This window comes from Chiroxiphia lanceolata, chromosome 6 (assembly GCF_009829145.1).
Source record: "Chiroxiphia lanceolata isolate bChiLan1 chromosome 6, bChiLan1.pri, whole genome shotgun sequence".
NCBI classification, from domain to species: domain Eukaryota; kingdom Metazoa; phylum Chordata; class Aves; order Passeriformes; family Pipridae; genus Chiroxiphia; species Chiroxiphia lanceolata.
Genome location: NC_045642.1, coordinates 15,571,607 through 15,587,940, shown reverse-complemented (window position 1 = coordinate 15,587,940; position 16,334 = coordinate 15,571,607). Strand labels below are relative to the sequence as shown.

The 16,334-nt window shown below is 43.9% G+C and overlaps 1 protein-coding gene across 6 annotated transcripts in view; it reads right to left on the bottom strand.

Moving 5' to 3' along the window:
- The window catches only part of OSBPL5 (oxysterol binding protein like 5), a 177,471-nt gene that overhangs the window by 67,958 nt on the left and 93,179 nt on the right, over positions 1–16,334 (bottom strand). The window contains exon 1 of one of the 6 annotated variants that reach the window (XM_032690054.1): positions 9,898–10,170. The exons of the other annotated variants lie outside the window; for them this stretch is intronic. The gene's annotated coding sequence lies outside the window, so the exon portion shown is untranslated. Of the gene's footprint in view, positions 1–9,897; positions 10,171–16,334 lie in introns of those variants that run through there. 6 annotated transcript variants of the gene reach the window in all.

Below are 16,334 nucleotides of genomic sequence, written 5' to 3'. Positions count from 1 at the left end.
GTTTTTCTCTACCTAATTCATGTCTGCTTGTTAGAGAAATGGCAAAACACATATATTACAGCTGCCACTGAATATTTTGGGCTTTTGTGCTGTTAGTTGGAACCTGAAGCAATGGAGTAGGTGTCAGCTATCCTCCAGAATTATTTAGGGTCAACGATACTCAGTGGTGCTGGCAAGGGGACCTTTCCTCACCAGTGGTGGTTCCTAATATGTTCCTCCTAGACCATGTCACGCTCTGCTGGATTCCAAACCAGCCCCAGCAGCTCCATGGTGCCCTACTCTCCCAATCCCTTACACATTCCAGACGAATACACTGAAATGCTGGTACTGCAAGAGTGCTCCAATTTTAAGGATCGCCATACCCTCTGCTGCATGCCATACCACTCAGCTTGATGATCAGTCCAGGCTGGAAAATCAAGTAATGTGGGTTGCTGAAGACACCCATCTGCAACAAAGGAACTGGCTTTGTTAAGATCACATGCAACAGGAAGGATTTCTCTCAGCTGCTTTGGCAAGCTCAGGAGTATGGCTAGTTTGTCCCTACAATCTATCAAAGCTCACATGTCCTGAAGAGTCCTTAAAGCTGCCCCCCCTTGTGCTGTTTTTGTGGAAGTTGCCTACCACAGCCACCCTCAGCAATCTGCCCTTGCTTTCTCTGAGAACAGAAGAACAACCTCTTTCTATCACCTTCTGCCTCCCTCCCTGACTTTTCCTGCACCGGGCAGTGAAACTTGCGTAGTAATCAGGAGACAAAACTATTTCCTCCCTTAATTCTCTGTAAGATGTCTTGATTAATGTTTCCTTTGTATACACCAGAACATTTCTAGCTTTAGGCATGCCAGGAGCATTTAGATGCATAATCTTCTTATGACTAATCTCTCTCTACAGTGAGCATTATGTACAAAGACCACAAACAGAACAACTACAGGCAAAACCAGGCCCTGAATGCCTACAATAAGAAAAAAATATCCCATATTGTTCCTTTTGGGGACACTATCTAACTCAGGACAAATAAATTTCAAGGTAGGGTCACGAAGGTCAAAACCTTTATATTTGACATGCAGGAAAACCCTCTCTTCAGAATCATCTCTGGTTTGGATAAACATCTGTGAGCAAACACCAGCCCATCACTAAAGCCGTGTTGTGTTTGGAAGAGGGATCACAGCAACCTTATGGCTTAGAAATGAGTATTGCAATAAGCATTACATACTCAATCATCATGTGGATTTTTTTGTCTTAAAACGTTGCAATTTACTCTGTAAACATTATGCTAGTGATTTCTTCCAACTAAGAATATTGAGTGGGTCACTGAAATGAATGCTTAATGATTTTTACATCCACCTCCTCTGCCCTTTAAACTGTAAATTGATTGTTATTCTAAGGCTATTAATTTAACAAAGCATATTAAATTTCCCACTAGCACTGAGGAGCTTCTCCTGACTTAGCATTTCACTAGTCTTTCCCCTTGCTAACTGCATAGATCTTACCTCACTTGCTGTAATTACAACTAGTACATCAACATTAATTATTTCTCTGGTAATGGCAGGTGCATGCAGAACTGAAGGTCTAACCTGTACTACCAGAAGGATGAGAAAGTCCCCAGCACCCAATGAAAAACAGGAGCAAGCACCTTTCCTGCAAATCTTTTTTCTTGGAGCCTCGCTTTATTTTCAATAAATTATACTTTGCATAATCTCCTTTAAACCCTGATTTCTGAAGGCACCTCTGTTGAAGATAGCTCATGCAAAGGTATTTTATTGTAGGATCTATCTATGCAAGAAGGTAAGGTACTTGCTTTGAATCCTCTTCAGCCCTTTAATCCCATGTTCTAACATATTCAGCTGAAGAGGTAAATCACACCTGTTAGGCATATATCAAACACCTTGTCCATCTTACTGAATTTTTATTCAAAGTTTACCATTATTTGTTACTGATCTCTCTCATCAGCATTCTTTTTAAGCAGGAAAACAAAGTCAAAACTTAGATTAGTGAAGACTCACCACCAGAACATCATGTACATCTAAGCACGTGTGCAATGTGTAAGAAGAAATGTGCCATCCTCAATCACAACTCATCTCCTGGTGCAGTTTTTGTAACAAACTAACCAAGAAATTTGAGTAATGATCCACTTGGAAACAAACCCAGATCTCTGCCTGTAAATTTCTTTTCATCTAGAAATATTTATATATGTCTTTAATTTAAAGTTTCATATAGATGACACAAGCATTCACGCGGCTGTCACAGTTGCTTCTTGGCAGTGGATTCAAGTGGCCTTGGAAACACAGTTACATCAAAATTAAGGTATAAGTCTAACTTGGGCACACAGCACATATACAGAAATTACCTTTGAGCTAGGTAGCTGGAGTAGGGCTAACAGCATGGGCTACAGGGAAGACACGCAAGGCAGGCTAGAAATTGTATCTGAGAAATCAAGCAAGCACCAGATGGCCAGATCATTCCAAAATCCATGCTGGCACCTGCTACTTGTTCAAGCTTGTTCAAGTGTTCAGGTAAGCAGATATAAGCCTTGCAATACAGATGACCCTTGAATCCCTGCTGCTTGTGCTGGAAGTGTGGGCACAGTCCCTGGGCAGCACACAGCGGTTTGGCAGCGCATGTCCAAGCCAAAAGGCAACATTCCCTTTGACTTCCATGGGAGTCAGGTTCAGGCACAAAGTATGAGGTTAGGCACTAAAAGACAGTGTTGAAAGCTTTGTGCTAGTTAAGGAAATAAGTACTCAGTTATGAATTTCCATAAAAATAATATTAGGCCCAAAGGTGAAAACATTGGACATATTATTCAAAAAATCTCCATGTGAAAGGCAGATTTGAAGTGCTCTGCTTCCTTTCTAATGCAGTTATGAATACCAATAGCTCATCTACCAGTGACAGTGTTCATTTGAGGCCCCCTCTGAACACTGTGTCTCCAAGCCGGGGCATTTCAGGGAGCAACTATCTGAGTCCCATGAACAGTATTAATGAATTACATAATGGTAAACCACATCCACCTTTGACACATTGAGCTTTCCAGTAATTATCCATAACTCACACAGTATTTGTTGCTTGGGAACAGCTATCCCACATCCCCCCATGCCCTGAAGTTTTCGTGTGTGCTGTAAGTAATACCCCCTTATGACTTCCCATACAATCCTTTTAAACTGGAGATGACTGCCTAAGAGAACAGCTTTTTAATAGACCATGTTTTCTAGAGGTACCTTAGGGTGAGAGACCCCAGGCTGTGATAAGAGTCACCCTGATGGAGTCACCATGATGGGCTTTGGGAAGAAGGAGCCCAGTCCCGCATGGCACTTGCTATTCCCCACTGCCTGCAGGACAGCTCTTTGCAGGGGCTGACAGGATTTGGGATAATCCCAGGGCATTGAGGGAAATACAGTATCAGGTATATGGAAACATAAACAAGATGTTAACTTAGTTGCTTTAGCTAAAGCTAGTGGAGATTTAAAGCCTGACAAGAACACATTGCTTTGGACAGGCATGTAGTTACATCATTTGCAAGCAGGCCACATCTTCAAGGTCAATTCTTGCCTTGATATTTTTCTTTTAAAAAGAACATATTAAAGAGCATCATTACAACATCATACTGCTATCTAAATCACATAATTAGATCATATTCCATTTAAATGGAAGGATCCTACTTCAAGCTTTAACGACATTTAAAAACAACCCAGACAACTGCAAGCCTCACTGATGGCTTTCTATGATATCCACCTCTGGCTTTATACAATTAAATCTAGAAAAGATTGTGCCTTGGGGCTACACTCCCACCACACAATTACTAGGAAATACCAAGCTAATTTTAAGACCTGCTTTCATGCTTGATGGTGTCCTCCTGACATTATTCCCTTGTTTGTGAAATATTGCCCCTTTGTAACAAAGTAAACTGAAATCAATTTTTGTCTCAAGTCCTGTTGAGCCATTTCCAGACTCAGGCTCAGAAGGGAACTATGACACGGCAGTAAGGCAAAGGTAATGGCAGGAAAGGATGTTTACAAACCATCTTACAAGACAGAAAACAAGTCCTGTTCAATGTCACAAAGATTCAGTTCCAGATTATGCCATAAGCATCCACTGTCCCAAACATACACTCACAAAGAATGAAATGGACAATCATAAATGCCAAGAATTTTAGATTGGAAGTATATTTCTTCTTTGAAATCTTGTATAAGCACAAACTGTATTTCCACCCAACGGCTCTGACCCCAAGCCTACCAAATTTTAGCCAACCTGCCTCTGCTTTTGAAGAACAGCTAAGCAATGGAGAAATGACCATATCCCATGGGGCTCCAATCATGCTGATTTTTCCACTCTTCTACTTTCTTGTTTCTGCTATCAGATTCAGACAGGATCTGTAAATCTCAGGGGCCTTCATAAGGAGGGCTGAATAAACATGACCAAATAAATTTTAAGGAAGTGTCTGTATTTTTTAAGAGATCCTTATATGCCCCTGTTTAGCTTGTCAGACTTTTGGGCTCTGTAGTACACTGAGATCTGCTGTACAGTGGTTTAAATTTAGCATACACCTATACTTCCTCTGACACAGCCACTCTCCCTAAAATTCTACAGGAAGTAAATACACTGTTTACTTTTGCATAAACCTCACTGTTTCTCAGAGAGGAGAGCATCCAGCTCTTCCTTCAACAATAGTTAAAAGATGGTACTGTAGTTATTTTGGGCCTAGATTTTTAATTTAAAAACTCTGTGGGAGGAGGGAAACTAGACAACCCACAAAGAGCATTCAGGGTGGGATTATGCTGTGTTAAATAAGCCCAAAGGACTCAAACCAAGCAAAGGCTGATGCAGCACACACAATGAAACCCACTCTCAGCCTCAGTTCTCAAGCCACAATCCTTTCTGTGTCTACCTCAGTCCTTCCTTCTCTCCCAGCTTATCCATGACAGTGAAAACAAGGAGACAGGATAAATTCTTTGCACTGTGGCTTTCCTTTGATTCTGCCAGAGGGAGTTCTAGGCACATTTGGGTGTGAATGAGCACACCCACATCACACAAATTTAACAGCTTATTTGTCTTTGCTGATCTCCTTATACCTGTTCAACTAAAATTATCCCCATATTTTTCCAGTGACTACTCTGCTACTTGTACTGTCTCAGGTGCAGTGTGCTGGGTTTAAGCTAAACTGAAACTGTGTGATTTATCAGCCATAAGCTACAGCCCTGGAGAATCCAGGCTCCTGGTCTTGTGGGCAGCAAACCTAAGAATACTGCTCTTGACAAAAGACAAGAAATCTGAAAACTGTGGAATTCAAGAAGAGAACTCTTCTCCTCACTTTAAAGCTAACCTATATTGACACCAGCTTTTTTTTGTGACTGAATGGAAAGACCCAAGCAAAAAAACCCTGAACTGAAACAAAACTATTGCTAGGCTATAAGCCCTCCTTGCTACAAGGACTGGCAACTGGAAATACAAGGAGGGGTCAAAATCACCCCTGACTGGACAGCTGGGAGCTCCCAGCTGGGGAGGGTAAGGGAAGCACCAACCACACAGCACAACACCAATGCAAGGATATCCATGCCAGCTCCAGCACTGCCACAAGGGAGGAAGAAGAGGTCAAAGGGGGATATGAAGAACAAGGGACACCTGCAGACCTCCATCTATAGATTTATGGATCACACTGACCTTCAGCATGTCATAAGAATAAATGTGGCTTTAAACGAACAGAAATCCCTGCCTCCCACACAAACACAACCTGAGGCCTGGCCCAGAAGGAAGATCAAGTCCTCAGTGTCCAGACTGGCCCTGACTGAAAGGAAGCCAAACACAATGCAGCCATTCACAGCATTTTCTTTATCTCAGTGCTAAGAGCAGCTATACAATGCTTTCCAATAAAGACCACAGCAATTTATCACAGAGAGACAGGATTTAGCAGGAAACACTCCCATTATCTTTACTATGGAAAGGAAGTGCCAAGGAGAAAGGCTAAAAGGTGACAGACAGTTTTTATGAGGCTAGGCTTCAGCCCCTCTCAAGGCTGACCAGCTCTTCTTTTCCACACCAGGAAAAAAGTGATAGGGTGGGTCTCACACAATAGGAGTTGGAGTTGCCATGCTATGACTTCTCAATAGAAACAAACCAAAACAAATGAAAATATCTCTGCTGCCTCAGCTCCTCAGGCTATGTAAGTCAGGGAAGTTTTGTGGCTTCCTTAGCAGAGTGATGCTGACTGAAAGCGGTGAGTGCAGGGCTGAGCATCCAGCCGGTCGAAGAGAGGCCTGCAATGCTGTAAAGAAGGGGCAGAGGAGAGCGAGAGCCCATGGTGCTTTCTGGCAACTATTTGGTCTGTATTAGAAAAGCAGGCTTCAAAGTGGTTGCTGTCTACGAGCTCCAAACACAGAACAGTTTATAAACACAACAGCCTAGATGGAAAAGATCTGAAAAGTTTGGGAGGGCAACAAGGGAAATAATGAACAAATATCTCTGAAATGAAGTAAGGAGGCACTTAAAATGGCAGAAGGCTAGGTGGTCTGTACAGACCTTGTGGTGCCTCTAAAAGGTAGAAAATCTTTAACATCTTATAGCTGTAGACACATACCAAATTCCCCTACAGGGCATAAACACAGGCTGCTACTATCAACTGCCAGTAACAAATACTATTGCTCAACCATCAGCAATCAGGAGGCACAGCAACCAAAAGTGTTAGGAGCTGTACAGACACATAATAAATAATTGTCCCTGCCTGAAAAAGCATATTGGGTTTCTATCACTCTCAGGCAGCTCTTGCTAAGCAGCGACAGACCACAGTAGGTAATGTCTAAGTGAAGCAGAGCAAACTAAAGAGCATAATATTATGTCTTCCCCTTGATCAGGTCAGCTCATTCAGTGTCTTTCGCAGTAAAACTAATCTTCCACTGCAATCATCTCTTCATCTTTAGAGAGATGTATAAACACGGATATTAACAACTTCTCTCCTGTGCAGCTCACAGCGTATCACCTCAGACACCAATGACGCAGTTGCTTGTAAGGACAATTGTGTGTTTCATAACAAAAAATTTCCTATCTGGTTAAAAGTGGAGGTGATGAGACAAATATAGAGGAGCTTTTCAAAACTGCTCACCAAAGGACTCTGCAGACTCCTGTGGGAGTGGGGCAAGCCGATACTGCCTCTGTCTGTCAATGTCACGTAAACTGTCTTGACTGCAAACCATGCTGCCAAGAGCCGCAGGCAAGGACCTGTCTGATGCCTCTGCCACTCCTTCCAAGACTACCAATGTTGCTGGACTCTTTAAGATGAAAGTTCTGCTGTTGACAGCCTGCAACTCCCACCCAATGCAAACAGAACAGACAAAATCTGTGAGCCAGCTCAGGGAGAGAACTACCAGCAAAAGGACTACCACAGATCACATTCCTCCTAGAAAGAACCAGCAAAGACCAGGGCAAGCTGGACACTAGGCTGAGTTATGGCCCAGCTGCAGATTTGTCCAAGGTTAGCTCCTTGCTTTTGATGACCATACACCAGTTTTACCAACTGCTGCCTGCCTATGCACTCCGACAGCCCCAGAACCATCCAGCTGCAGCCCCACCCTGCAGGCAAGAGTCCTAGCTCCTTCATGGGACTCACTGCTGCCACCATCCCATCACTGGAGTCATGGGGAGTCAGTGAGCTCAGGGAAAAAAACATCGAAGATTTCCACCCTGCTCTGCAAAACAAGCCACTTGCAGTTCGGAAAGCTGTTTTCAAAGCAGTGCTCAGTCTGGAAGTAATGAAGTTGAGAAACGCAGCATGGAAATGGCACTCACAGTAAGGAAGGGTGGGAATTAAATGAGACAAAGGTGACACTAACTCATAAGAGGAAACTATTAGGTTCTGTGAAAATTTATTTCTCTCAGCAACCTGGCAAGGTAATTGTGCCAACAAGCAGCACAACAAACCATGTTCCTTCCAGTAAATATCTGCAGTCGCCTAATGGCACCAGCTTCTCCTCCTCAGAGACTCCTTCACCTCACCATCACCTGCCTTAAAATAACTTCTTATTTGCAGAAGAAAAGGATCACACCCATTTATTTACTCTGTGGTAAAAGAGAACCTAGAAGTTTTAGTTAGGTCCCACGTTTCCAGACACCTGTCATCAGTCATGTGCAATTAATACAGTTCTCCGGAAGACCCTAGTCTGTTGGTGGCACTGCCTTTCTCCAGTTCTCTGAATATAAAGAGCTTCCCTTACCAAATGTATTCCCCCTTTGCCTGCAAACACCAAGAGTCTTCTGTACACATTTCTTGCTACAAGGCACATACTGATCATCTAGACTAGCAGCAGTACTGGGAACACTCCATCAGTAAACTATGATATTTGGGATTATAGTATCGGATTGGAATTTTTCAAAGTTTCACTCTGTATCTGTTGCCCATTGGTCTCTAGACTGCCCTGCCCTGCCAGTGACTGAGGTAGATGACCACAGATAAGTGTTTGACACCCACCAAGGCACTCACATTTCACTGATGCAAGAGGCTTTTCAGGACCCAGATTTGCAATGTTGCTGGAACACCTCTGTATTTCCCTGCCAGCTCAAATGCATTTCCAAGTAAGCATTACTGGAATTTGCATCTCTGCCACGGCTCTCTTACGTTGCCAACTTGCTGCAAATAAAAACAAAGACCAGCAACCAGTCTGAAACTGAATAAAGCCTTGCATACTTTATTTAAAAATAATTGACAACCATGATTCACATGACTCACAGTCATGACTTTATACCCAACACACTGACCAGTTCTTAGTTTAACTGTGACATAACAGAAGTAACACCAAGTCTTTTCACTGTACTCCAGTCACAAAGACAAGATTATAAATACATGGCATATTCAACACTTGCTTGTCAGGGAGTTTTTGAGGCAGTCTGCAGACCAAGACTTGTCCTATACATGATTTTTGTACCAGTGCACCCATGTTAAATTACAAGTATTATCTGGCGGTATATTTCTGCCGATACAACAAAAGCGTGGATGTAATCAGAGCCAAATAAAAGTGCTTTATACTGGAATAGCTGGTTCTTCTTTCCCACAGCGAACAAGCTACACTGGTATAAGCATGTCCATACTGGCATAGCTGAATTCACACCAGGGAAGAGTTATATCAATGTTACAGAACAGTAGTTAAAAAGTAGTGCAACTTGTTTACATAGGCAAGACCTAATTTTGTAGAGGATTTGCTCCTCATCGTCAAAACACTACTAAAACTCCTAATCCTACACGCAATCTAGACATGGAGCAGAACTGGGATGCTCAGGGGTTTAGCTGACTAAATATACTACAAATCAATATACACCACTGGATAAAAATAATAACAACAAGAGCGACGTAAGGAGGAAGCACATATTTACCTGGGCTCTCGCTAATAAAGCCTTTAGGTAGGTGAGAAGTTACCCAAGTTGTTCAGCAGCAGAGGGCAGTAAAATGGTCAACCTTGTTATATCAGTCCAAATTCCTAAAAATGTCAACTGATGAAGCAAATCACAAGATGCCACTGCCACAGCTGCTTCTATCAGAATTCAAGCCTCCAGGGAGCTGAATGCCGGTGTGTTTTTGAGCAGACAGGCAGAAATGCAAATAGGGTGTTCAGGTAGTCTTAAATCCATTAGAAACAATTCCTGCCAGCCAACAGTTCCTAAAGCATAAGGCTACAAATGTTCAAAGAACCCACTGCAATTGCATGAGACTGCGTCCAGCCTCAGAGGCACAAGGATGGAAACAAAGAAAGCAGACAGAAAGGAGGGGAATGAGAGGTGAGGGGGGAAGAGGAGGGCAGGTAAAAAGGGAGAGACGGAAAGGCAAAAAAAAAAAGAAAGACCCTACACAAAGGGAGGGGTTTAAAGAGTTATAAGAAAGTAGGAAGGCTGTGACTCAGGGAAGAAGAAAAAGATACTCACCGCAGTGCTTGCTGTCTCAGACGGCAATTACTCTCCTCTCCACCACAACACCTGCATTCAGAGCCACCATCCCTTCCCCAGGTCCTCACCACCTGCTACATGCATGGAGGCTTTCTGATTCCCTCCTGGATGCTACACTCCTCCAAGCTGCAGATTAGCACAGGACCCGGAGAAGACACCCGCACGCACAGCCTCTGCTCCAGGGGCACATGGCAATCAAACACACCTCCCACACGCTGCCAGCGCGCTGTCTACCATCCCAGCTCTCCCTCAGAAAACCAGAGCAACTCTCCAACCACAGTGACTGTGGAAGAAAACCCTGAAAAGAAGCGCAGCGTGATTCAACCCAGCGATATGTCCAAAGAAAGCCTTAAACAATAGCCCTGACGGGTGTGATCTGCCACTGTTTGGCAGGGGAAGTTCAAGCTGCAATGCCCATCGAGAATAATTAATTGTCAGCACTGTTAACAGTTTCACTGCTGATCAAAGCAGCTGGGCAGCACCGAGAAAATTACAGACAGTTGCTGTCACTTATTCAAAGCACACCAGCAATAAATAATCTGCAACTTTGTGACAGACTCTATTGCTGTCATGCATAATCTCTTCGCACTCTTTCTGTTTCTTTTTAGTGGCTTCTTGGCACATAGAATCCCTGGGCAATCAAAAGGGGGAAAAAAAAAGAAATGAAACCAAAACAAGCACTTCACTCTTTTCTGTAATTAAACTGAAAGGAATAAAGTAAATCCTTGCAACAGTGGGCTGGTGGTGGTGGAAATCACTCACTGAACTCTCCACGGGGCTCAGATACAAATGAGTTTGACAAAGATTTCTCAGCTGATGTAGCTGAGCACAGTAAAAACAGCATTTCCTAAATGGCACAGAACCTAAACCTGCCATGCAGAGGCAGGTTTGCCAAGCACAGAAACAGACTTCAGGCACACTACCACAGTATTACTGCTTTAGCTTTAAAAATAATCCAATAGATGTTGCTAGTTACAGTATCCCATAGCAATTGTATACATATTTCAGTAGGCAAGCATGCATAATTACAGCCCTGCTTCTTCCTGCATCACTCTGCATCTGGAAAATATCCACATTTTTTCCTCTGTGGGTTTTGCTGATATTGCTAAATTAAGAGATAAGCCCAGAACACACACCTTGGCCAAAGCTCGCCCCCAAGGCTGTTTGTGTTGCGGCTGTTCTCTGCAGCATGTGCTCTTCCCTGGCCCTCACACCCTCAAACTGAAGAAAGAGTTTTACAAACAAAATCTTTATCTGCTGGTGTCACCCACTGCAAGTGTATCAGTCTATCTTTTTGTACACAGTTTTACAGTGACTTCATAGAAACGGAATCATACAATGGCTTGGGTTGGAAGGGACCTTAAAGGTCATCTTGTTTCAAACTCCCTGCCATGAGCAGGGACACCTTCCACTAGCAGATCAGGTTGCTCAAAGCCCCATCCAGCCTGGTCTTGAACTCTTCCAGGGATGGGACATCCTCAGTTTCTCTGGGCAACCTGTTCCAGTGCCTCACGACCCCACAGTGAAGAGTTTCTTTCTAACACCTAATCTAAATCTCTCCTCTTTTGATTTAAAACCATTCTCCCTTGTCCCCTCACTGTCTGCCCATGTAAAAGGTCGTTCATCCTGTTTTTTCTAATACCTTTTAAGTACTGAAAGGCCACAATGAGGTTTCCCCAGACCATTATCTTCTGCAGGCTGAACAACTCCAGCTCTCTCAACCAGAGGTTCCAGCCCTCTGATCTTCATGGCTCTCCTTTGGACTCACTCCAACAGGTTTACCTCTGTCTTGGGTTCAGGTGAGAGATGTGGGAAGCCTGACTGCCAGTGCAGACTGAGGTGAACAACTCATTGAGCACCTCAGCTGTCCCCCTATCTGTTCATACCAGCTCTCCCTTCTCATTTATTGGGGGGGAGAGTACACTCTCTTTGGCCTTTCTCTTCTGAACAATGTGCTTAAAGAATCTCTTCCTGTTACATCTTCTTCGCATCCCTTGCCAACTCCTGTTTCATCTGTGCCTTACCTTTCTTGATGGCATCACAACACATTCAAACTGTATCCCTGTACTCTCCCCTTGTCACCTGACCCTGCTTCCACTGACTACATTTTCTTCTTACTCCTCAGCTTGAGGAGAAAGTCCTTGCTCAGCCCTGCCGTATTCTGGCCTGTCTTGCTTGATTTCTCACACATTGGGAAGGAAAGCTCATGTGCTCTAAGAAAAATGGCCTTAAAGAGCTGCCAGCTCCGGTCAGCTAAGGACAGTTTCCCAGGGGATCTCATCCACTAATTCTTTAAACAGCTGGAAGTTCACTCTTCTAAAATTCAGGGCCCTGACTTCGCTCTTTGCCAGGCAAAGAGATCCTTGAGATCACAAACTCAACCAAAGCATGGTTGCTACGGCCCAGGTTGCCTCCAATTTTAATCCCTGTAATGAACTCATCTGCACTGGTGAGCACCAGGTCCAGTAAAGCTTCTTCCCTGGTTGGTTTGTCTAACACCTGGACCTGGAATTTATCCTTGATGCACTCTAGGAGTCTTCTGTATTGTTTTCCCAGCAGATATCTGGATGGTTGAAAGCCCCCACCAGGATGAGAGCTCGTGAGGGTGGTGCTTCCTGTAGCTGAGGCCTCTCAATGGGTTCCCCCTGGTCAGACACCTGAAGTAGACACCATAAAGTGTCCTTTGTTGGTCTGCTCCTTGATTTTTACCCACAAGCTCAACCTGTTTGTGGCTATTTCTCAGCAGCAGCTCTTCACAATCTATCCATTAGAGTGCGACACCCCCACCTATCCGTTCTGAAAAGCTTGTAGCCCTCAGTTACTGTGTTCCAGTTGTGTGACTCATTCCACCATCTTTCTGTGATAATACCACCATTCCAGTTGTGTGACTCATTCCACCATGTTTCCGTGATAACAATTCAATCATAGTTTTCTAACTGAACCATGGTTTCCAACTCCTCTTGCTTGTTACCCATGCTGTGTGCATTGGGGTCTTGGGGCAGACTTGACTGGGTTTGTGTAGATCAGATTCCTCCAAGACATCTGTCACGATGTGACTGAAAACAACATGGACTAAAAAGCTTTGGAAGAACTCCCACTTGTTGCACTAATTTCTCATGAATAACTGATATTCAGAATGATGGAAAATTAAGATGAAAGTGATAATAATAACAACAAGAATCCAGCATTTCCCCTTAAAAGTATGGTGCAAACGAGGATTAAAATGTTTGCATAAACGCCATCTTCGACACCACAGAGACCATTGTTTGCTGAAGCTGCAGCACCTGCTGAGACATGATCTTTTATTAGATCAGCTGTTTCAGCTATCAGAGACACTGCAGCAGCAGGAAACTATTGAAATTCTCATAGGAGGCAATGCTCATGTGTCAGGCAGCACAAACATCAGTGGGATTCTAACACTGCCACCTTGGACAAAGTGACAGACCCTGGTCGGGCACCATGCAAGAAGTGATGCCAAGGCCACAGCCCCTCTCCCACAAGGGGCTGGGAGAATCAGGGCACCCAGAGACACTGTCTATGTGTCCTGGGGTAACAAAGCAGGGTAGGAATCATGCAGGGTGCACACCGTGCCCAAAAACCGCCCAGTCTCATTTAAGAAGGCAGAGAAATCCTGCAGTAAATTCTGGCAGCAATTGAAAAAAAGAGTGGAAAGTAACATTTTTTTACGGCATGCACCAGAGTTGGTTTGGGCAGGGGTACTGTAAATCCATTCAGTGTATTTGGGGTCTGGGAGCCAGCGTTCAGGCGAGAGTGTTTCCCTCACTTTCAGACAGTGGTGGGGTATTATGACCTGAAAATAAAAATTGAGATAAATTTGAAGAAAAGGGTTCACAAGCAACTAGCACTGCAAAGGGTCTGAGGTCTCCCCGATCGATGCAAGCAGGTTCCTGTCTGGGAAGGACAGCCTGAGGCCATTCTAGTTGTGAAAATACAGGTGATTTTTCAGGGCACATGAGACAAGGAGGCGCCAGGAACAGTTTTGTCTAGGAGAAAGGTTTGGTGGTCTCTCAAGCCTTATGTTTCCCTTGGTTCGCTATTTCACCACTTTCATCATCCAACACTGCAAAGATAAGTCAGTCTTCCAGCACTTGCCCGGGCTGTTCAGCATCAGCAGCAACACCAGCAAATCCAACAGTGCCGTGGCCAGTTGACTCTGAGAGAGGGCAGGGAGTTTTTGAACGGGCACATGAAGAGGCAGCTCTAAGCAACCCCTTCTCTGTATTGAACCACTAAATATCACAGCTACGTGGAGGCTCCTCACAAATAGTTTTAGAGTGTGGTCTGCCCTTGGCAGCCATGAGAGTCCCTGGCTCCAGGCAAGGCATGGCAGTCCAGAGAGGAGAACTGTCACTGCATTGTTTGTGAGCAATGGCACATGTCTGCCATCTCAGCCACAGCAAAACAATGGGAAATCATCAAACTTCTTCCCAGAAGGAAGCCATTAGAACTCCTTCCAAGACATCCTACCTCTTCCTTACACAGCCTAGTTCAGGATAATGCCATAACAAAATTAGTTTCTGAAAACTGGTATGTGGTTTCTCTCTTCCTACCTCATACCACTTGGCTGGATTTGGGTCAGTGGTGACTTGCCTGGGGTCAGTGTGGACAGGATCAGTCTTAACACTGCTTGATCTTAAAGAGACTTGCTTGAAAGTGATTTTCCACGTGCCTAGTAATCACATTCCTACTGTTTCTTTCTTTGTTTATGCTACATTTCTGCCAAGTAACAGCCTCCTTCCTGAAAATGGAAAAGCACGTCTGGGTCCCCAGGCTTGTATCAGGTGATTTTCTTTACAAGTTTGGCTGAATTCGTTGCTTTCCTAGAACAGCAGGCAAAACATCTTGATCTTAAAAAAAACAAAAGGACAACAGTCAAAAAGACCACTATTAAATAGTGTTAGTAAAGGCCAAGTAGCACATGCAGCTTTGTGTTGGTAAATTAACACTGTAAAACCAGACCTCAGAACAGACTGTCCCACTTCAAATCCCTCCAAATTCTGATGCTTGCAACAAATCAATGGCCTGATCAATTTAAAACAAGAAAACAACTGAGCTGGCACATGGATTATGCAAGTAGGTTCAACTCCTACACAGGAATTTAAGGTCTGGTGGTGAAGCTGCTTTCAAAGACACTATAAATTGGGAAAAGTATGCTAACTCGTCTAGGGAAATATCAGCATGCTCCTGCCTCAAAGTCTACACTGGTCCTTTTCCTCTGGGCATTTCTTACTCGGTCAAAGACAATGCCCAAATAACATAAAACAGAGCTTCTTCCTACAGCTGAAGTAGCAGAAGCTGAAAGGCATCTCCCTTTGTGTCTTCTGATTTCCTGCAAGAAAAGGAACACCTTTTTCCTTCAAATCTCTCTGAATCACAGAGCAGATGGGCAGCCCTTAACCCTTTTCTGGCCAGGTAGCAGGACACAAGCATTGCTGGAGAAGACCTCCTACATCCCTGCTCAGCCCCCCAGCCCCAGAACCCTTTGGCCATCCCAGTGTGGAGTTGCCATGCAGTCTTCTCCAGTGGCTCTGGCAAGGACAGCTTAGCACAGCTGAGCCTGCCAGGCCTTTCCCTGACTGTACAAGTCAGTGTATTTCTAGTTTAAAAAAAAAAACAACAAACCGAAGCAAATAAACAAACAAGAAACAACAAATTTTCCTTTCTCTTTTTAGACCTGGAATCCTCTTGAAATGTCATTGACATGAAAGGGATTTGGGCTTTGCATTTTTTTTGTGATTGCAGAGCAACCACGCATCTACTGACACAAAAAAACCATGCTGGGCTGTATAGTGCTGCTTTTTCATCAAGCAAAATTAGATGGAGATGGAGGAAGAACTCTGATGGATGCCTGGCCATGCTTTCTCAGAGCTTCCAGAGTCCCCATCAACTGCTCATTTCCACAACTGCACGTTTTGGAATGACACAGGTAAGTCCTTCATTTCTAGTAAGCTGCAGATTAAACTATTTTATATCCAGAATTTTGACAAAGGAAAACCTGTTCATTTGAAATTGCTGTAAGACTGTTCTCAAACAGTCCTAAAATATGCTTCATGCTGCACCTTCTCATGCTATTTGCAAATTAAACCTATTTTTTAAACAAATTCTCTCACTACTGCTGCCTACTCTGACCCTAGCTGGGAGAGTGAGCTCCTAGGCAAAGAGGATCTCTGCTGTGTGCTGAAACCTTCACTGCTTTGCTTTGGAAGGTGCCACGGGTCAGAGGGAGCAGGCTGGAGATACCAATCCTCCTTTATTATGCTCACAGTCCTACTCGCTCAAGAGCGTTTTTTGCCTAAATCACACTTTTCTGTCTGCAAACAAACAGGGCCATAGGAAGTGGGTTACTGACAGTACTGAGCCATGCTCGCTGCTTTATGCAAAGTACAGCTTTGATG